At 43.8% G+C, this 23,892-nt stretch overlaps 1 pseudogene; it reads right to left on the bottom strand.

Annotated features, from left to right (window-relative positions):
* Nucleotides 1–704: 704 nt before the first annotated feature.
* On the bottom strand, nt 705–13,052 carry LOC109888880 (V(D)J recombination-activating protein 1-like; annotated as a pseudogene).
* Nucleotides 13,053–23,892: the final 10,840 nt, after the last annotated feature.

Consider the following 23,892-nt stretch of genomic DNA (forward strand, 5'->3'; position numbering starts at 1 on the left):
TCAAACGCTAAAACAGATACAAATGGTTTCAAAGACAACTAGGCCCACATTTTGGCCCTTGGGGACCCAAATATAAAGCTATAAAGCAATATTTCTTTAGAAGGCAGCCCTGGAAGAAATACAATCTAAGTCTTCATGATTCCATTTTGCTCCAGCTCTGCAGATAAATTAATACAGCGATCATAAATGTGAGCCTCTTTAACACAATTCTCTCTCCATTACAGTGCTTTTATTTGCTCCCATAAATAACCTCTCTGGATAAATTCATGGATGTGTCATAACCCATTCAATACAATACACTGTCTCGTATTTCACAGACACCCAGAGATAAAAAACCAACTATATTCTTGCTAAAAGCAGAGGAGAGGAAACGATGTCTGATCTCTGCACTCAAATTATTAACTCAAAATTAAGAAATATAAAACACCGATATAAAGTGCAAAGGCTGAGAAGGACAGTCAGAAACCTATTGGAAATGACGAATGAAAATGAAATGTAAGATAGAAAGCCTTTTCAAATTTCCTCAAAGTAAATAATGGATCAAAGACATTTTGGGGCATTTTTTATAATATTGTGTCTTAGAGAATAAAGTATCTTCCTCCTACATCACTACTAATACATATATACTATAGTTCATATTGTAGAGTAAATATTAAGTTTGAAACAGAACAGTACAAAACAGACTAGAATCAGGCATGCTGTGGCTAAGACATATTCCTGACATAATCCATGAAGTCCCAAAGAACTGTCAAATCAAACAATATTTGTAAGTCTGGGATATCTAGTGAGTTGCCAGCATCCTGCTGTGTCTCCTGACTCTCTAAAGGGTCAATAGTGACCTACACGGCTTTAGCAGAGTTTTGTGAGACTCCATGAACTTCTCCAGGTACTTGGAGTTGTAGAGCCGGGTGGTGCTTCAGCACGTCCTCCAGCTCAAAGGCCTTGGACTGGCAAGCGTGGCCTTGGACTTCCTGAACCGTCTGAAAAGCTTGTTCCCAGACTCATTCCCCTCGCTGCTCCAGACACTTGCCGTCATACCTGTTCTTGAAGACCGTGGCGAACAGCTTTACGAAGCGCTGGGAGTTAAAGTTATACCACCAGAGCTGGTCTGGGCACTCCTTGGCCGAGCAGGTGGAGCGCCACACAGGCTCCATCTGGAGGTAAAGAACCATCATCTCCCTCAGGGCTTCCTGCCACTCCGCTTTGTGCACCAGCTCCACACACCACCTCCACATCTTCATCTTCTTCCTCCGGGTGGCCTGCCAGCTGACTGGGGTTGGTATTGTGGTAGACCTCCCCTTACTCATCCTGGAAGATCTTGTATGACTCTGTGACGTTGCCGACATTGCAGTGCAGGGTGGGCTGGGTCTCCATGAAGGGCTTAGCAGTGCTGTCCTCCGGGCCTCGCATGTCTTCCTCCAGGTCCTTCAAGGTCGACACCAGTGCCACATCGTATCGGAATCGACGTGTGATGTTGTTCGCTGGCGAGTTACCTCCAGAGGTGGTCCACCCTGATAGCCTGTCAATGATCCCCACATGGCAGGATCTGGACACGACCTTGAGGGCCGGCTGCCCACTACTACATCTTGTGATACTGGCTGCAGCTCAGGAACATGTTGTCCTGTATGGCCAGACACACAGCAGGATGCAGGCCAAAGAGAGAGAGAGAGATTATATTTTTTTAAACCTTTATTTAAATAATGATGGGGAGAGATAGAAAGAGAGAAACAAGGGCAGGTACTAAGACTATTTTTTATGAATGAGAGAGGTGTTATCGCTCTAAGTCCACAAGCTAATTCTAGCACTCTGCTGATAATTTCAGAAGGGAATCTCTTAATTGCACCCCTGCATTTGTTTTCATTATGAATGTTATGTTAGGGAGAGCGGGGTGAATCAGTAAATCTCATGTATTGGCTGCAGAGTGTAGGACTGTGCTGCCAGTATATTTGCAGATACAATTGCTGCTGATGTTGTTTTGATCCTAACAGACTCTTGACAAAAGTTGTTATTGTGCATTAGAGAGAGAGTGAAAAGGGGAGAGACAGAGATGGGGGGTTGAGAGAAAGAATGCCCAGACTCGAACATTGCAACATGGCCTCCAGTTCGTCTGCCTATCGGTGTTCGTTTCCCACCCGCAGACACCTTCACCTGGGTCTTTAGGTCCCTCAGCCGGTACTTCTGGGGGTGCCTTGTCAGTGACGAGATGCTTTCGGGCCTACCTGTTTATGGACAGGCAGGAAGTTGTCCAGGCTCTTCTCTGGAGACCAACTGCCACCCTCCTCTTCCTCCAGCTGGTGATCCAGACAGTGGGCGCTGAACGAGTCCTACTGTACCCGCTCCCCACAGCTCTCTCTGAGGAGTGGCAGGGAGTGCAGCACCCCAAGGAAGGCCTTAGCCGGGGCACTGAGATTGACAGGGGCGCAGGGCAGGGTGCAAGCAAGGCAGTGGGGGCCCAGAGAGCAGATTTATTTAGTGATGCAGCTGTGGCAGAAGAGGTGTCTTCAGGGGGACTGGACGGGCTCAAACAGCAGTTGTTCACACAACTGATAGGTGTCTGATCTCAGGAAGTTCACAGGGAGGTTATCGGTCAGCAGCCTGGCAATCAGGTGCTCTTTCTGGCAGACAGTTATGCTCTTCATCCACTGAGCTCTCTGGAAGCTGGGTCTCACCCAGGGTCTAAGGCCAGGTCCCTGGTGGTGCTCTGTCTCTGTTCTCCAGGCTCTCTTCTTCCCAACAATATCAGCATTGTCCTGGAGGTCCCACTTGGTCCTCTTGGCTAGGCGTTGGGACTCGAGGGGGCTTCCTCCTCTTCCTCCCTTTCTGCTGTAGGGGGGGTTTCAAAGGGGGCAGTGTGTAGTGTGGGGTCTCCACTCATGGACATTGGTCCTGGAGAAGCTGCAGAAGCCCCTTCCTCGCATGGACAACGTCCAGCAGCGCTGGCAGAAGAATGGGGCTGGACTGTCTCCATGTCCCCCGCCACATCCACTTTGAAGACCTTGAGGATGACCTCTGGCCAGCTGGTGGCCTTGCAGCCCATCCTCCACAGGGCAATCCTGCAGGCCTCATCCAGAAGCCCATGGACCTCATGCTCTGGACCTTTGTCTGTCCTGAGGGCCACTACAGAGATGGCACATATTGTATACCTGCACACACACAGGAATGTTACGATATTGCATAGACCAAAATACCGTCTCTTTGATCTTTAATTACTGTATGTCTTAAACAGAGTGAAAGTACATTTCAGAACTTGTTGCTGATTAACAACCACTCTACTCTACATTGACAGATTTTTCAACTTGTCAGCTCGGGTATTCAAACCAGTGATCTTTTGGTTACTGGCCAAACACTAACCCCTAGGCTACCTGCCACCCTATGTGCACACTGAGTGGCATTTAGATCTTCAGTAAAATGAATGAGATATTCAGCGATCGATCCACTGCCCAAAAAAAACATTATTTCCCCCAATTCTGGTGCACAGGGAACTGCTGAGGCTATTTTTGCCTTGGACATTACTAAATGGACACCCCTATCCCTGGAGGACTGTTGTAACGATGCGTGCTGAGAGTCAGGAAGCAAATTCAAGGAGTGAGTGTTTTAATAAATAGACGCAACACAAAACAGACCATGACCAACGCACAGACTTAACCCTGGAACAGAAACAATAATGCCTGGGGAAGGAACCAAAGGAAGTGACATATATAGGGAAGGTAATCAGGGAAGTGATGGAGTCCAGGTGAGTCTGATGGTGCGAGTAACGATGGTGACAGGTGCGCGCCATAATGAGCAGCCTGGTGACCTAGAGGCCTGTCAATTACTTATATTAGTCATTTGCTTGGCTAATTAGTCCTCATTCCCATACAGTAGTCAATTACTTTGTACAGATTCAGGATTTTAATTTCATTGCCTTGTTGCAGGAGAACTTTCCTGTAATGCCGTAGCAAATTAAGATCCTACATCGGTATCACCCTTAAACAATAATACTGTAAGAACCTGGCTAGATCATAAAGGAACAAAATTCCAGACAGAGGGTTGAGTTTACGAATTTACGGTTTATTAACCCAACTTCACACAGGATACTGTTTGGCCATAGCCCACGCCAAATATATGAAGGATACCCAATAAAATAACTGTGACCTTCTCTTGTGAAGGCCAGATGTAAGGGAGAGAACAATGGCTAAACCTGGTCTTAACTTCCAATGCTTAACTTCCAGGGAGTCCCTGGGGTTTGGGGAGAAGAGGCCCCTCTGTATGGGCTAACCTGTCACGGTGCAGTGCACCCGGTAAACAACCTCCCCTAACCTCGCCAGGACGCTGCAGGGTCCTACTCAGTGACTGTCCAACTTGGGGCATCTTCCTTTTTTTCTTAGGGGGCTGTAGATCCAGACCAGCTCCCCAGCCACAAAGTGCCTTCCCCGGGTGTGCACGTCATAGTTCCTCTTCTGCCTCACACCTGCACTCACCAGCTGCTCTCTGGCGAAGGTGTGGGCTATCTACAGGCGGTCCTGGAGTCTCCGGACATACTCCGACCCCGGGGGAACATAAGGGCCATCCAGGGGCCGACCACATGCCAGCTCTGCGGGGATGCGGATCTCTCTCCCCAGCTTGAGGAAGGCAGGCATGCAGGAGGTGGAATCTTGGACAGCGGAGCGGCATGGCATGAGGACCATAGGCAGGTGCTTGTCCCTGTCATGCTGGTGTTTGGCAGAGAAGATGGCCAGCTGCTGTCCAAGTTGAAGCGCTCCACAAGGCCATCCCTATGAGGATGGAGAGGAGTAGTGCGGGTCTTGTGCATACCCAGCCTGTCACACATGGTGGTGAACCAGGGTTACTGTGGACCCAGTGTCCACCAGGTCACCCCCTCCACAGTGACAAAGACATGACAAAAGTCCCCTCAGATGGCTGAGGCCATCTGCGCCGGGATGTCGCCCAGAGCTTAGAGAAACGGCTCGGGTTCCGCGGAACCCTGGCTCTCTTTCCCAACCATCATCAGGAGGAGCAAGGCTCCACTTCCCCCTTAAGCACGTCCCCCAGAAGCAGACGAGGGCAAGCTGATGGAGCCTGTTGTTGTGGTGGGCCAGGGCATGTGTTTCTTAAATTTTTTATTTATTTTACCTTTATTTTACTAGGCAAGTCAGTTAAGAACAAATTCTTATTTTCAATGACGGCCTAGGAACAGTGGGTTAACAGCCTGTTCAGTTGCAGAACGACAGATTTGTACCTTGTCAGCTCGGGGATTCGAACTTGCAACCTTTCGGTTACTAGTCCAACGCTCTAACCACTAGGCTACCCTGCCGCCTGTAGCGACACAGCACAAATGAGTTCAGTCATTCATTCATTTCAGCCACCCATGCAGGCTTTTCCAGCTCTGGGCTGCTCTGCCCACCAGCCCGCATAGTGGGTCTGTCTCCCTGCACCCCCACCAAAGCCCCAGCTGAAGTCCCAGCCCACACCAGCTCCCTCTCCAAAGCCATCTCCAAGGCTATCTGAAATGACTCAGGATGAGGAAGCTAGGTCTGTATGCGCAGCTACGTAGGAGAGCGCCTGTATGAACTGGTTCCGTGCTAGCTCGCTCTGCACGGAGGGGGGCATGTGAGCATATGCCCGCCGAAAGAGGCTCTCAATGTCGTTAGCTAGCGCCCGTAGTGGCTCTCCAGGCTGTCTGCATCTATAACTTAGTTCGGAGTGCAGTAGCCTGGGCTGTACACACTGTCCAAGGCGCCTCCTCACTGCTCCCACTAAGGCCCCATAATCACGTCTGTCCTCAGGGCTAATAGAGAGGTGTAGAAGACAGAAAGGGAAAGAGGTAAGAACCGTGGCAGACAGCATGATTCATGATTAAGTTGGCCCGAAGGTTATCTTAAGAGCGAGTGAGGTGGCGATGATGGGACTGGCTTCCTCTCTCACATCAAAACATACCTGCAGATGAGTGACAAATAGAGTGAGAGCATGATTAAGCCTTTTAAGTTTTTTTTTATTCTAACATGGTCAGTCATCTTAAATCAGGAGGTGAAATGCAAAACTGACCTTGGATCATTAACTCTGGGATGACTATATCTCTGTCTGTATTTAAATGTAAAGCATCTCTTTAATAATACTTCCTGTTGTCCCGACCAAGCGACATCTCACCTATGATCATGCTGTGCCCTTTGTGTCTGCCAGTTCAGATGCGGGAGGGGTTCACCAAAACAGCTGACAGAGGATTTAGGGAGAAGGGGGAGAGGGATGAAGTGAAGAAGAGAGACTGTTTGTGTGTGTGTGGGCTCACCTGGTGTCCACACTGTGGCTACAGAGTACTTTATGCTGAAAAACAGACACATGAGGACAAACAATAGATCATGTCAATAGATGATACTGTATGTGACGCAGACACCTATCGGAGTGTACCTGAAACATGTAAATATAGAGGGCTATGTGTCTCACCACTTGGTTATTGCAAGGCAACCCCCAGGGAGATCATGACTTAGCAGCAACATATAGTCCAGTGAAAATGGCTGTGATTATGTGGTGTAAATCTGAAAATTAGCAGCTGACATTTAAAAATTCTTAGGGATAGCCCCCGTTTTTTTCAATTGTTGACTAAAATGACATACCCAAATCTAACTGCCTGTAGCTCAGTCCTTGAAGCAAGGATATGCATATTATTGGTACCATTTGATTGGAAACACTTTGAAGTTTGTGGAAATGTGAATTGAATGTAGGAGAATATAACACAATAGATCTGGTAGAAGAAAATACAATGAAGAAAACAACCTTTTTTGTATTTTTTTCTACCACCATCTTTGACACATTTACATTTTTCTGCAAGAATATCATCAAATCTGCGTACTTGGACTTTGATTTAGCTTTTCCAGTATTAGTAGCCATATTGTAAGTGCAACATTTGCAAAACACCCAGTTTTCAAAACTTCATAACTCCATATTCTTGCAATTTTTGTCCAAAATTAAAAGGCTTGCTGTCACACAAGGTTAGCAGTGACAGGTCCTCCCGTAAAGCTCTGCTCATTGGTTATCTAGCTAGCTTTGTTTGAGCCCGATTAGTGCTTATTTGACAGTCAATCAAGTGAAGACCGCCAGTGTCATCGTCACGCCATGAAGGCGTCGCTCTCTGACCAGATTTGGTGTCCTATAGGATATACTACACTCCTAATGATATAGTGAAGTCTGGTTACATTCTAGGATCTCTGAGGAATGAATACAAACGTAATTTGACTGGTTGAAACAACGTTTAGGGTTAGATTTTCACAAATGCCTTTCATGCAAATTGAGTGGAAATACACAATCGATTGTGCATGTTATATGGACCTTTTTAGGATATGAAAAATGATTTTATCTAGCAAAACGACACCTCATGTAATCCTGGGACCCTTGGGATGATACATTCTGAAATCTTGCTCTGATTTAAGTACACATTTCACCAGGTGAATTCATCAAACCTATCGTGGTGAAAAAAGTGTTTTGTTGTTAGAAGCTCTCCTCAAACAATAGCATTGCATTTTTTTCAGTAATAGCTACTGTAAATTGTACAGTGCAGTATATTAACAAGAATTTAAGCTTTCAGCCAATATAAGACACTTCTGTGTACCGACATTTGTTGTTTCTCAAAAATGTGCGATCGTGACACACGGCGCTGCATGATTTACAACTGACCCGTTGACGGGACGCTTATCCCTATTAAGGGTTTTTAAATTGATGCATGTGAGACAGGTTCCATGTACAACAAGACAGGCAGAGATGGAGAAAAAGGACACAGAACAGAAATAAATGTCTACATTTTCGACCCCTTGGTCAGCTCACTCTCTGAAAGTAAAGAAAACAGCTTATTTTTTATAGATATGAAAACAATAACTGAGATATGACCGTTCAATCTAAAGCAGCAGATGACATTTTTAGGATACGTCAATACAGCCCAGTGCTGCTTACCTGAGATGCCCTCTTCGTAGGTGTCCGCTTTGACTTCCTTTGTGTCGGAAAAAAAGTTTATTTCAGAACAATTATTTTTGATTGAAAATAAAAAAGGTTTTGCTCTCGACAAAAAGACACAAATGTACTTCCATAGCATATAACAATTTGCCTGTGAATAACCACATCTTCATACAAACGTGCTACTGTATGCAGAATTCTTGACGCACACCCAAAGATGCTGCCATATCCTGCCAGCACGACCACAAGCGAGCTCCTCAGGAGCAGAATGATGATGCGTGGAAGAGGGAAAGGAATGCGATGGGAACAGCAATTTGTTGCAAGTAATCTAACAATTTCACAATAACTACCTTTTACACACAAGTGTAAAGGAATGAATAAGAATATGTACATATAAATATATGTATGAACGATGGCCCGAACGGCATAGGCAAGATGCAGTAGATGGTATAGAGTACAGTATATACATATGAGATGAGTAATGTAGGATATGTAAACATTATATAAAGTGGCATTGTTTAAAGTGACTAGTGATACATTTATTAAATACAATTTTTAATTATTAAAGTGGCTGGAGATTTGAGTCAGTATGTTGGCAGCAGCCACTCAATGTTACTGATGGCTGTTTAACAGCAGGGTTCACGCTAATAGCATTTCAATCGGTGACGTCACTCGCTCTGAGACATTGAAGTAGTTGTTCCCCTTGCTCTGCAAGGGCCGTGGCTTTTGTGGAGCGACTTTTGTGGAGCGATGGCCTTGAGATAAACAGCTTCTATCAGTCTCTCTTTTTGGCCTTCCTGTGACAACGAGTGGTGTAGGTGACCTGGAGGGCAGGTAGTTTGTCCCCCTATTCAACCTTTACTAAAGAATAGTCTAATAGCCAAGCTAGGTGTGAAAACTCCCCCTCCTATCACAGACCATATTTGCCCTAATGACCAAGGGGTAGCTTGCTACTCAATGAAATAAATTAATGACTTTTCAAATAAGTTACCTTACATGTTATGTTGGCTGACAATTTGTTAGCTACGCTGTCTTTACGAACCACACAGCATATCATTACAGCAGTATGTACCGATATGTTAGCTATCTACCTAATGTTAGTAGTTATACATCAAATTTGCCAGTATGTTAACTATAGGCTATCTAACTACTTAACATTTACTGACTTGATTATTCTCGTCATTCTTAGCTTGCCTAAATTGTATAGTCGTTGTGCTTTCTCAATGGACATTCGGTGCTTTCATAAATTCGCTCTGGCTATCTATAGGCCAGAGCCGCCAGTCAGCCAGGAGCCGCCAGTCAGCCAGGAGCCGCCAGAGCCGCCAGTCAGCCAGGAGCCGCCAGTCAGACAGGATCCGCCAAAGACAGAGGAAGAGACTAAAGCGGACAAAGACTATGGTGGAGTGGGGTCCACGTACCGCTCCAGAGCCACCACCGTGGACAGACGCCCACCCAGACCCTCCCCTATGGATTTAGGTGTGCGGCCGGGAGTCCGCACCTTTGGGGGAGGTGCTGTCACGCCCTGGCCTTAGTTATCTTTGTTTTCTTTATTATTTTGGTTAGGTCAGGGTGTGACATGGGGGATTTATGTGTTTGGCCTGGTCTGGGGGTTTTGTATGTTTATGGGCTGTTTTCTAGTCTAGGTGTTTATGTAAGTCTATGGTTGCCTAGATTGGTTCTCAATTAGAGGCAGGTGTTTATCGTTGTCTCTTATTGGGAACCATATTTAGGCAGCCATGTTCTTTGGGTATTTTGTGGGTGATTGTCTTCTGTCTTTGTGTCATTGCACCGGATAGGAATGTTTCGGTTTTCACATTTGTTGTTTTGTATTTTGTAGTGTTCTCTTGTATAGTCTTTATTAAACATGTTGAACTCTAACCACTCTGCATTTTGGTCCTCCTCTCCTTCAGCGGAAGAAAACCGTTAGAGTCAAAATTCCCCCAAGGCTGAAAAACAGCTTAAGAACGTTGGCTAAGTTGGAACACTAGCGCGAGTCCATAGGAAATTAATGGAATGGAATGTTAGTAGAGCCTGTTTTGACTGGAGTGATGCTTAGAATTCCATAAAAAATGTTTCTCTTTGTATTTTACCTCTACAATCTGTTCGTTGGACGAAACTGTGAAAAACAACTTGTGTAGAAAGTAAACATCCACACCTCGATGGTGTCAATTGTGTTTTATGTCTGCGTAATGAAAAAGTAGGGAAAAATTTAAACTTCTGACTATTTCTGGTTTAGCGATCGATGACAAATGAGCTCGCTGCCCAGACTTATATAATTACAAAGAGGAGATTCTCTTGATTAAAATGGTACCAGTATAACAGTTTTGCTTCTGTCCCTCTCCTCGCCCCTACCTGGGCTTGAACCAGGGACTCTCTGAACACATAGACAACAGCCACTCTCAAAGCATTGTTGCTCCACAAAAGAATGCTATCTACATGGATTTCAGAGCACTTTTGTCTGAGTGTACCAGAATAATTGCTTTACGAATGCTCAACACCTGTTGAATATGGCCGGTGTCAGTAAACGTAAAAAAAAACATAATTAAATTGTTTCCAAAAGCACATTCACCAACTCTCTGGTTAACACTAAAACTGCCTTGCCAGCTCTGCTAGGGCAAGTAAAATGGTCAGAGTAGTCTCATTTGTGTCTGTAAGTAGCTAGCCAACGTTAGCTTGGGTGCCTGACTGCCGTTGTAAGGCCAGAATGCTCAAATCAACCCTACTCCTTGGCCCGAACATCCAGTGTGCTCTCTGAGAGCAAAATGGTCTGAATTTACAAACTGACAATTTTTCTCTGAATGGAAACACCATAATATTAATCAAATTAATTAAGCCAAATTCCCTAAAATCAATCCCATATACTATGTTATTACAAAAAAGGTTTTAAATTCTCTGGTAATGTCGTTACGGAATACTGTCAAATGCTATCAAATCCTCAGATGCCCTCTGGTGGTCAAGCTAGCAATAACTTGCAGTAACAGAAGAAATGGCTGAGAATGAAATGACGTGCCACAGAATGCTGCAGCAGCACACAGGGTGTGCCGCAGTATGACGAAACTTTTAAAGGAGGAACCACTGTACCATGGCACGTGGAATTTTCCCTGTCTCCATCTCTGTGTGTCTGTTTTCACAGTGTGTGTTCTTCCTGGTTAGTTTGGTAGTCTGCTTCACTCCCAGCTCTCTCTGTATCGCTCAGACATACCTCTGAGTCTAACAGCTGAGCCAGTGTGTGTGTGTGTGTCAGCGGGGCCCTTACCTTGTTCTTCGGTTTCAGCTGGCGTCAGTTCCCCTGGCGTATCTCTCCACATGGGGGCACAGGGGAAGCCGTAGAGCCACGGCCTGCACAGTGTGCGTGTATGTGTGTGTTTGTTTCTGTCTCTGGGCCTTGGGCTGATTTTTGACTTGGTGTGTCTCCCACTATGGATTGTTACTCCACGGGAAGGATACACTCACAGCAGATCAGGAAAAATTTTGAGGTTAACCGCAAACACACACACACACACACACAAACGCTGAATCTCACAAACTCCTCACCAAGTGGGTATTGCTCTGTGTCACCCCTCTCCCTTTACAACCCTCCATCTGTGAATTCAACACAACTAGGTGGTACAAAAGGTGGAAGGGTATCGGAGAGGTTACCAGTGCAGCGTTGTAATGGAGAAAAGTTGAATTGATGCTTCTTCAAGTCAGTGTACTTAACTTTCCAAATGTATCAGTAATGAAATTAAATAAGATCAGAGGGAAGAATGCAAACATAATATTGAGTGTGCAATAACCTTTTTTAATTCATCAGATGAATGCTGGTTCCAGTCTTACCAAGCAGACCAAATGTTTTAAATGACAAGATCACTGGCGTGTGGAATTGATCCTTCATTTGATTCTGTTTTGCTTTGGGGGCAATCAAGCAATCCCTTTCATTTTGTCTCCAAACCGCCTCCCTCCCTGTCTCCATTATGACAAAACACTAATTAGAAAGCATTGTTTGATATGCTATCTCTGTGGAGACAGATAGACAGACAGTATTTGCCCAAGATCCCTCTTGTTTAGTGCCTTGCCACTGTGCTGGAATTGTCCACCTAGTCATTAAACACACAATAAGCTGGCCCCAGCAGCAACAGTGGAGTCATTCAACCTCTGTTCTCTCCTACTCATCTCTGCCTTCCACACACACTTGAGGGAACACAGACTGTGGTGTTTGTTGTGTAATTTAAACAGTACTGTACAGTGGTGGGGTTTGACTGTTGAGAAGGATGTTATGTCAAATCTAATCAAATTGTATTTGTCACATGCTTCATAAACAACCGGTGTAGACTAACAATTAAAATGCGTACAAATGGGCCTTTCCAAACAATTCAGAGAGAAAAATTATAACATAACAGGAATAATTACACAACAAGTAAAAATAACTTGGCTATATATACGGTAACCAGTACTGAGTTGATATGCAATGGTATGAGGTCATGAGGTAGATATGTACATGTAGGCAGGGGTGAAGTGACTAGGTAACAGGATAGATAATAAAGAGTAGCAGCAGTGTATGTTAGCTATCTGGTGAACTATTTAGTAGTCTGTGGCTTGGGAGTAGAAACTGTTCAGGGTCCTCTAGCTTCCATACTCAGTGCATCAGTACCGCTTGCCATGCGGAAGCAAAGAGAACAGTCTGTGAATTGGGTGGCTGCAGTCTTTGACCATTTTTAGGGCCTTCCTCTGACACAGCCTGGTATAGAGGTCCTGGATGGCATGGAGCTTGGCCCCAGTGATGTACTGGGCCATATGCACTACACTCTGTAGCACATTGCGGTCCGATGCCAAGCAGTTGCCATATCAAGCTGGGATGCAGACCGTCAAGATGCTCTTAATGGTACTGCTGTAATACATTGAGGACCTTTTGTGCCTCTTGAGGGGGAAGAGGCGTTGTTGTGCCTTTTTCATGACTGTGTTGGTGTGTGTGGACCATGTTAATTCCTCAGTGATGTGTACAGCGAGGAACTTGAGGGGGAGTTGTTGTCCTGGCACCACACTGCCAGGTCACTGACCTCTCTATAGGTGGTCTCATCTTCGTCGGTGATCAGGCCTACCACCGTCGTGTCGTCAACAAACGTAATGACATTGTTGGAGTCGTGCGTGGTCATGCAGTTGTTGGTGAACAGGGAGTACAGGAGGGGACTAAGCACACACCCCTGAGGGGCCCCCTTGTTGAGGGTCAGTGTGTTGTTGCGGATGTGTTGTTGCCTATCCTCACCACCTGGGGGCGGCAAGTCAGGATGTCGAGGATCCAGTTTCAGAAGGTGTTCAGGGTCCTGAACTTAGTGATGAGCTTGAAGGGCACTATGGTGTTGAACATGGAGCTGTAGTCAGTGAACAGCATTCTCACATAGGTGTTCCTCTTGTCCAGGTGGGAGAGGACAGTGTGGAGTACAATAGCACGGCCCCCTTCCACCACAGATTCTTTGGATTGAGACGCAGCCCATGCAAAAAAAAAAGATATCTCTAGCTTAAATTGACAGATTTTGATGGGGATTGTTTATGTTACTTTGATTGACGCACGGGTCAGTAGACTCTTAAGGAGTCAATGCACTTATTAATGGAGCCGGTGACTGATGTGGTTAACTGTGTTAGTGAAGCTGTAACACAGTGTAACTGTAACTTAGCATCCGCTTCTTCGGACCACTCACGTACAGTATTGAGCGCATCACTGGTACTTCCAGTTTGAGTTTTTGTCGGTAAGCAGGAATCAGGCTGGTATAGTTATGGTCAGATTTGCCAAAGGGTTGGTGAGAGAGAGCCTTGAATGCTTTTTTGTTGTGTGGAATAAAGGTGATCTAGAGTTTTGTTGCCTCTAGTTGCACAGGTGACATGCTGGTAAAAATGTTGAAAAACAGGTTTCAGTTTCCCTGCACACGAGAAGAGGCGCCTCTGGATGTAAAACATTTTGTTTGCTTATAGCCCTATACAGCTCATTGAGTGCAGTCCTAGTCAAATCAGATATGTGTTTAGCTGATGCTATTGCGGATGTAGTGAAATGCAGTAATTTCTTAAAAGTAATATCTAACAGTTGGGGCGGCAGGTTAGCCTAGTGGTTAGAGCAGTGGACTATCAACCGGAAGGTTGCAAGTTCAAACCCCCGAGCTGACAAGGTACAAATCTGTTGTTCTGCCCCTAACACAGTTAACCCACTGTTCTTAGGACGTCATTGAAAATAAGAATTTGTTCTTAACTGACTCGCCTAGTTAAATAAAGGTAAAATAAAATTCACAACAATACCCACAAATCTAAAGTAAAGGATTGGAATTAAGAATATATAAATATATGGATGAGCAATGTCAGAGTGGCATAGACTACAATACAGTAGAATAGAATACAGTATATAAATATGAGATGAGTAATGCAAAATATATTAATCAAGTGACCAGTATTCCATTATTAAAGTGGCCAGCAATTTCAAGTCTATGTATATAAGGCAGCAGCCTCTAAGGTGCTACTGATGGCTTTTAACAGTCTGATGGCATTGAGAAAGATGCTTTTTGTCAGTCTCTCAGTCCCAGCTTTGATGCACCTGTACTGACATCGCCTTCTGGATGATGGTGCACACATGGACACACATGCTTTGTTTAACTTCTCTAGGATAGGGGGCAGCATTCGGAATTTTGAATGAAAAGCATGCCCAAATTCAACTGCTACTCATCCCCAGAAGATAATATTATTAGTAGATTTGGATAGAAATCACTCTGAAGTTTCTAAAACTGTTTGAATCATGTCTGTGAGTATAACAGAACTTATTTGGCAGGCGACACCCAGAGGACAAACCATTCAGATAAATTTTTTAGGTCACTCTCTTTTCAATGGGTTTCATTGGGAATCCAGATTTCTAAGGGACCTTCTTGCAGTTCCTACCGCTTCCACTGGATGTCAACAGTCTTTAGAAATTGGTTGAGGTTTTTCCTTTGAAAAATGAATAAGTAACACTGTTCAGAATGAGGCTCGAGGGAAGTGTACTCTTTGTTAGAGGCGCGTGACCTGAAAGCACGCTCCACATTGTTTTCCTCCTGTATTGAACACAGATCATCCTGTCTTCAATTTTATCGATTATTTGCGTTAAAAAACACCTAACGTTGTATGACAAAGTAGTTTGTAATGTTTGGACAATGCTTACAGGTAACGTTTGAGATATTTTGTAGTCACGTTGCGCAAGTTGGAACCAGTGTTTTTCTGGATCAAATGCGTCAAATAAATGGACATTTTGGATATATATCGACGGAATTAAAGGACCATTTGTGATGTTTATGGGACATAATGGAGTGCCAACAGAAGAAGCTCGTCAAAAGTAAGGCATGAATTATATTTTTATTTCTGCGTTTTGTGTCGCGCCTGCAGGGTTGAAATATGCTTTTCTCTCTTTGTTTACTGGGGTGCTATCCTCAGATAATAGCATCGTTTGCTTTCGCCGTAAAGCATTTTTGAAATCTGACAGGTTGGCTGGATTCACAACAAGTGTAGCTTTAATTTGGTATATTGAATGTGTGATTTCATCAAAGTTTAAGTTTTATAGTATTTTATTTGAATTTGGAGTTCTGAATTTTCACTGGATATTGGCCATCCCACATATCCCAGAGAGGTTAATGCCAGTGGCAGGTCATTGGTAAAAATAGAAAAGAGTAGAGGGCTTCGGTTTTTTTTACAAACCGAAGCCGACACTAAAATGGTACCCTCCAAGCTCATTATTAAGCTAGGGGCCCTGAGTCTGAACCCCGGCCTTTGCAACCCCGTCCTGGACTTCCTGACGGGCCTCCCCCAGGCGGTGAAGGTAGGAAACAACACCTCTACTTCACTGATCCTCAACACAGAGGCCCCACAAGGGTGCGTTCTCAGCCCCCTCCTGTACTCCCTGTTCACCAATGACTGCGTGGCAGTTTACATGTTTGACATTAGAGAAGCTTTAATGGAAGCATTAGAGAAGCTTCCATTAAAGAAACCCTTTTAGATAGATAGCTCTGAATCCATGATATGGCTTGGTTGACGTTTTTTTCAACAACAGGTTGACATTAACATTACAGCTCCCACAATATTATTTATTTATTTATTTCAACCAATCATCAGGAATTTGTGTCAGTGCAGTAGTTGTTTTTTTGTTGTTTGTTTCGTTTTTTACCCCTTTTCTCCCCAATTTCGTAGTGTCCAATTGTTGCAGTAGCTACTATCTTGTCTCATCACTACAACTCCCGTACAGGCTCGGGAGAGACGAAGGTTGAAAGTCCTGCGTCCTCCGATACACAACCCAACCGCACTGCTTCTGAACACAGCGCACATCCAACCCGGAAGCCAGCCGCACCAATGTGTCGGAAGAAACACTGCACCCCGCCCGCCACAGGAGTCGCTGGTGTGCGATGAGACAAGGACATCCCTACCGACCAAGCCCTCCCTAACCCGGACGACGCTAGGCAAATTGTGCGTTGCCCAACGGACCTCCCGGTTACGACAGAGCCTGGGTGCGAACCCAGGGTCTCTGATGGCACAGCTGGCTCTGCAGTACAGCGCCCTTAACCACTGCGCCACCCGGGAGGCCGCTGTGCATTAGATGTTGAGTGCTCTTCTCTATAAGCATGCTGAAAGTCTGTTGTTAATTTGTTTACAGAGAAATAGCATTGTATTTGGTCAAACACAATTTTTTCCAACAGTTTGCTAAGAGCTTATACTGTATGTCTGCAGCAAGCATATAGATCTGCTGGTAGAACCAGTCATTGCCGCGTTACCACTCTTGGGTAGCCAAATTACTTTGGCTTCCCTCCAGGCCTGAGGACAAAGACTTTCCTCTAGGCTCAGATAAAAAAAATTGACAGATAGGAGTGGCTATAGAGTCAGCTCCATCCTCAGTAGCTTTCCATCTAAGTGGTCAATGCCAGGAGGTTTGTCATTATTCATCGATAACAAAAAAAAATCAAACTCTTTTCCACATCCGACTTCACATAATTCAAACTTGCAATGATTTTCTTATTATTTCTTTATTTTCTGGAGGGCAGGTTGTTTGCCCCCGGTGATGCTTTCAACACACTGTCTGTGTGGGTGGACCATTTCAGTCTGTCAGTGAACTTGAAGCTCTCCACCTTCTCCACTGCGGTCCTGTCGATGCTCCCTCTGCTGTTTCCTGAAGTCCACAATCAGCTCCTTTGTTTTGTTTACGTTGAGTGGAAGGTTTTTTTCCTGGCACAACACTCCCAAGGCCCTCACCTCGTCCATGTAGGCTGTCTCATCATTGTTGGTAATCAGGCCTACTACTGTTGTGTCGTCTGCAGACTTGATGGTTGCGTTGGAGGCGTGCGTGGCCACGCAGTCATTGGTGAACAGGGAGTACAGGAGGGGGCTGAGAACGCACCCTTGTGGGGCCTCTGTGTTGAGGATCAGTGAAGTAGAGGTGTTGTTTCCTACCTTCACCGCCTGGGGGAGGCCCGTCAGGAAGTCCAGGACGGGGTTGCAAAGGCCGGGGTTCAGACTCAGGGCCCCTAGCTTAATAATGAGCTTGGAGGGTACCATTTTAGTGTCGGCTTCGGTTTGTAAAGAAAATTGATAGGTATGGTCTGCAGCTTATCATGAGGTATTCTAACTCAGGCAAACAAAAACTTGAGACTTCATTAACTTCTTGCGTCGAGCAATCCCGTATCCGGGAGCGTAATCATTGCCTCAAGCTCATTAGCATAACGCAACGTTAACTATTCATGAAAATCGCAAATGAAATGAAATAAATATATTGGCTCACAAGCTTAGCCTTCTGTTAACAACACTGTCATCTCAGATTTTCAAAATATGCTTTTCAACCATAGCTACACAAGCATTTGTGTAAGAATATTGATAGCTAGCATAGCATTAAGCCTAGCATTCAGCAGGCAACATTTTCACAAAAACAAGAAAAGCATTCAAATAAAATAATTTACCTTTGAAGAACTTCGGATGTTTTCAATGAGGAGACTCTCAGTTAGATAGCAAATGTTCAGTTTTTCCCAAAATATTATTTGTGGAGGAGAAATCGCTCCGTTTTGTTCATCACGTTTGGCTAAGAAAAAAAAACGAAAATTCAGTCATTACAAAGCCAAACTTTTTTCCAAATTAACTCCATAATATCGACAGAAACATGGCAAACGTTGTTTAGAATCAATCCTCAAGGTGTTTTTCACATATCTTTTCGATGATAAGTCATTCGTGGCAGTTGGGTTTCTCCTCTGAAGCAAATGGAAAAATGCACGCAGCTGGAGATTACGCAATAATTGAAACGGAGGACACCAAGCGAGCACCTGGTAAATGTAGTCTCTTATGGTCAATCTTCCAATGATATGCCTACAAATACGTCACAATGCTGCAGACACCTTGGGGAAACGACAGAAAGTGTAGGCTCATTCCTTGCGCATTCACAGCCATATAAGGAGACATTGGAACACAGCGCCTTCAAAATCTGGGGCATTTCCTGTTTGAAATGTCATCTTGGTTTCGCCTGTAGCATCAGTTCTGTGGCACTCACAGACAATATCTTTGCAATTTTGGAAACGTCAGTGTTTTCTTTCCAAAGCTGTCAATTATATGCATAGAGCATCTTTTCGTGACAAAATATCTTGTTTAAAACGGGAACGTTTTTTTATCCAAACATTTAAAGAGCGCCCCCTATATCGAAGAAGTTAACATTAGACATCACTCAGCAGTTGTTGTTAACAAGGCTATGTAATTATAGTTGACTGGCCCACAATGGGTCACACAAAAAGGCAGGGATGGCCTAATCGGAAACTAGAAATAAATTGTGTTTAATGCAGCTTAATAAACTGCATGCTTTCGCTAGTCGTAGTGGGAGGACCACACAACATATCATGTCACTCCAAGTTTACTTTGATATGATGGTTATTATATCAATATCCAATTCTCTCATAATTAATTTTACAGACAAAAAGTTCCCACCTTGTCTAGTGTGTTTTTGTTTTGTTGATATTTGGAAAGTTTAACGACACATTTTCTGCTTCCATCAGGCCTGTCGTGAAATGTTTTATCCGGCATGTACTTGACTCGCATAAAAAGGTTGGATTGAAACCTGGTTCCTGATGCTCAGTCATTTATCAACACTACCTGCCAGAACAGCTTCCTATCCCAAGCACTCATAATGCCCTTATCCGTCTCTTCCACACTCTTTCCTTATCGCTCTCCGCTGTCTCCCTCTTTTGTCACCCACACCTTGCTAATAGCCATTAATGGAATTATCAGAATGATGGAGATTCATTGCTCGCGCCAACCCTCCCTCCCTCCATCTCTCTCTCCCTGCCTTTCATGTAGAGCTCATATAATCACAGGCTGACAGAGGGCATAGGGGAGGTGAGTGATGTCTTGTTGGGGCTGGCCCTGCTATGTGACCCTGTGTGATGGGGCTATATTGGAGTCACCCTGTGGAGAGTTATAGGGCTTAAACACATAGCTGGAATACACACACTCAACATCACTGCTCTTACAATTTTTCCTCAAAGGTTTTACTCTCAAGTGCGAGTAACGTCAGTGTTCTAACTAATTTGATTAACTCCTACAGTCCCTCCGTGACGCTAGCGCGTTTTGGACTTCTAACCTCTTCAAAACATTGTGTGTTTGAGCTACAGACTTCTGAGCTGTACAATTGGATCCGTGTATGTCTACTGCATCCATTTTTGCCAACCAATAACGGGCTGAGCTGCAAAGCGGCATTTGTGACACAAGGTCAGATCCCGAAGTGGCTCAGGATGGGGTCTTTTTACAAAAAGTCTGATTGGTTTGAGCTCTGTATTAAAAGCTGACTCTCAAGAACACGTACGTGTAAAATGTTTTGCTCTATGATGCTCACAAGCTACACGAGTGATTAGAAAGTAAGGGATTCTACATGTATCATAATAAATCCCAGGACATAGTGTCTACAGTATGTAATAATCTCATAATCGCCTTCAGAAAGGCACTGTATGTGAGATTATTTTCAACATTTTGTTGTTTTACAGTGGCATTAAAATGTATTTTATTTTTAAACAATTGTCAACGATCTACACAAAATACTCTAATATCAAAGCGGAAGAAAATTCTAACATAAAAACATATATTTTAAAAAATGATGTAAGTATTCAACCCTCTGAGTCTCTAAAAGCTTTCCACACCTGGACTGTGCAACATCTGCCCATTATAATTTTCTAAATTATTCCAGCTCTGTCAAATTTGGTTGTTGATCATTGCTAGACAACCATTTTCAGGTCTTGACATACATTTTCAAGCAAATTTAAGTCAAAACTAACTCGGCCACCCAGGAACGTTCATGGCCTTGTTGGTAAGCATCTCCAGTGTAGACTTGGCCTTGTGTTTTAGGTTACTGTCCTGCTGAAAGGTGAGTTCATCTCCCAGTGTCTGGTGGAAAGCAGACTGAACCAGGTATCCTCTAGTATTTTGCCTGTAATTAGCTCCATTCCATTTATTTTTTCATCCTGAAAATCTCCCCAGTCCTTAACAATTACAAGCATACCAACAATGTGATGCAGCCACAACTATACTTGAGTATATGGAGAGTGGCACTCATTTATGTTTGGTGCAAATCCAATACAACACATAACACTTTGTATTCAGGACAAAAAGTGCTTTTCCACATGTTTTGCCTTGTTGCAAGCAGGATGCATGTTTTGAAATATGTTTCTTCTGTACAGGTGTTCTTCATTTCCCTCTGTCAATTAGATTAGTATAGTGGAGTAACTACAATGTTGCTGATCCATCCTCAGTTTTCTCCTATCACAGCCATTAAACTCTGTAACTGTTTTGAAGCCATCATTGCTGCACACAGAGTGAGTCCGTGCAACTTATTTAGCAAATGTTTACTCCTGAACTTATTTAGACTTGCCATAACAAAGGGGTTGAATACTTATTAACTGAAGACACTTCCGCTTAAACACTTGTATTCATTTGTAAAAACATAATTCCACTTTGACATTATGGTGTATTCTGTGTAGTCCCCAAAAACGTCTAAATTCAACCCATTTTCAATTCAGGCTGTAACACAACAAAATGTGGAAAAAGTCAAGGGGTGTGAATGCTTTCTGAAAGCACTGTAGTTGTCACAAAATCCAAACTCCACAAAGGTGTCACTGACTAGTAGGATATTTATTTCCCACTGAGCAACATTTTGTGTACTTAAAGCATTCATATAAATGCATTTTTATCAGGTATTTGCTTTGGGTCAGCTATTTGCCTCACTTTGTTGTGAGGCTAAATATAAGGGCTGGACATGCATATAAATGGAAGCCCGATAAATTAAAAGTATTTTTTTGCTGGTGTCTCGAGATTGTGCCGATCTTGTTCTATTACATTGTTCTGTTCTGTAGAGTCTAGACAAAATAGGAAACATATCCGATCAAAGAACTTCTTTATTGCAAACGAATCCCAATACCAATCCCAGGTGTAGCCTGGTAGTGTGTTTACAGACAGTACCCTACACCAGAAGGGAAAAAAACCTGGGACTGATCAAGTGACAGCCACTCCAGATGGGTCTGATCCACTCTCTGCAAACCAAATAAAATTAAAGCCGGATTCAGGGACACTGGGGTAGTGTGGGGAATACGACCTGGCGTCTTTAATCAAAATAACAATGCTTTTTAATTCTGTGTTAATTAAATGTAGATTTCCCTAAGTGAGGAAGGGGCACCAGTGCCACGGGAGCCTTCAGACACACAAACACTCGCTTTGAGGATTTGTTTTTTAATAAACCCATATGAATTTACACAGCCGGCCCATCACCAGCAGATTAGTGTCTCTCAGACAAAACTTCTCAAACAATTACAGGAGTGTGCACTGGTTAGTCTCTGTCAAGACACACATATACGGCATGGTACTGCTTCACCTGGACACACACAGATGTGGTGGAGTCCTTCCATGCTTAGCTGGTTATTAGCAACAGTATCATGGAACTCTACAGAGGTGGTAAGTTGAGTTTGAAAAGTTGTAGCCATCCTTCCCCAAAAGAGAAAGCACAGATTCCTCCCAAGCCTTGGGATATTTTCTATTTCTTTCTTTCTCTCTTTCTTCTGATCTTTCTCTTCATCAAGATGGCGCCGACAGAGAGGGCTGCCTCGCTTTTAGTCCTTAGGACTAGCCGTGTTTTGTTTTTTAATGTATTATATGCTGTCGGAGTTGGTATAGCCTGGATTCTCAGTGCATCGCACTGACAGCAATAAACATCTCTCCGGTAAGAAGAAGGGTGTATGTTTCATGGTTAACAACGCATGGTGTAATTGTATTAACATACAGGAACTCAAGTCCTCTTGTTCACCTGACCTATAATTCCTCACAATCAAATGCCGACTGTATTTTCTCCCAAGAGAATTCTCTTCGGTTATTGTCCCAGCCGTGTATATCAACCCTCAAGCCAATACCACGACGGCCCTCAAGGAACTTCACTGGACTTCATGCAAACTGGAAACCACATATCCTGGAGCTGCATTTATTGTAGCTGGGGATTTTAACAAAGCCAATTTGAGAACAAAGCTACCTAAATTCTATCATCAAATCAACTGCAGCACTCACGCTGGAAAAACACTGGACCACTTACTCTAACTTCTGCGATGCATACAAGGCCCTCCTCCGCTCTCCTTTTGGGCAAATCTGACCATGACTCCATTTTGCTCCTCCCTTCCTATAGGCAGAAACTCAAACAGAGAGTACCAGTGCTAAGGACTATTCAACCCTGGTCTGACCAATCAGATTCCATACTGTTTTGATCAAGCGGACTGGGATATGTTCCAGATAGCCTTAGAGAATAATATTGACGTATACGCTGATTCGGTGAGTGAGATTATAAGGAAGTGGTATAGGAGATGTTGTACACACTGTGACTATTTAAACCTACCCTAACCAGAAACAATGGATAAATGGCGGCATTTTCACAAAACTGAAAGCGCAAACCACCGCATATAACCATGGAAAGGTGAATATGGCCGAATTCAAACAGTGTAGTTATTATTAATATGTCATTATAGAGACTAAATGGAGTCACAATTCAATGACTCAGACACGAGACGTATGTGGTAGGGTCTACAGACAATCACGGACTACAAAGGGAAACCAGCCATGTCACGGACACCTACGTCTTGCTTACAGACAAATTTAAACACCTTCTTTGCTTTGAGGATAATACAGCGCCACTGACGCGGCCCGATACCAAGGACTGTGGGCTCTCCTTCTCTGTGGCCGACGTGAGTAAGACATTTAAACGTATTAACCAATGCAAGGCTGCGGGCCCAGACGGCATCCATAGCCGCTTCCTCAGAGCATGCGCAGACCAGCTGGCTGGTGTGCTTACAGACATATTCAATCTCTCCCTATCCGAGTCTGCTGTCCCCACATGCTTGAAGATGGGCACCATTGTTCCTGTTCCAAGAATGCAAAGGTAACTTAAATAAATGAGTATCACCCCGTAGCACTCACTTCTGTCATCATGAAGTGCTTTGAGAGACTAGTTAACATAAGGATAGGCACCTTTTTTTCCATTTTCGCCTAAAATGACATACCCAAATCTAACTACCTGTAGCTCAGGCCCTGAAGCAAGGATATGCATATTATGGTACCATTTGAAAGGAAACACTTTGAAGTTTGTGGAAATGTGAAAGGAATGTAGGAGAATATAACACATTAGATCTGGTAAAAGATATTACAATGAAAAAAACTACGTTTTTTTGCATTTGTTTTGTACCATCATCTTTGAGATGCAAGAGAAAGGCCAAAATGTATTATTTCAGCCCAGGTGCAATTTAGATTTTGGCCACTAGAAGACCGACTGAGCCAATGAAACTTTTCTGTTCAAAATATTGTATCAAGACTGCCCAAATGTGCCTAATTTGTTTATTAATAACTTTTCAAATTCAAAACTGAGCACTCTCCTCAAACAATAGCATGGTATTCTTTCACTGTAACAGCTACTGTAAATTGGACAATGCAGTTAGATTAACAAAA

This window comes from Oncorhynchus kisutch, linkage group LG4 (genome assembly GCF_002021735.2).
Source record: "Oncorhynchus kisutch isolate 150728-3 linkage group LG4, Okis_V2, whole genome shotgun sequence".
Lineage (NCBI taxonomy): Eukaryota > Metazoa > Chordata > Actinopteri > Salmoniformes > Salmonidae > Oncorhynchus > Oncorhynchus kisutch.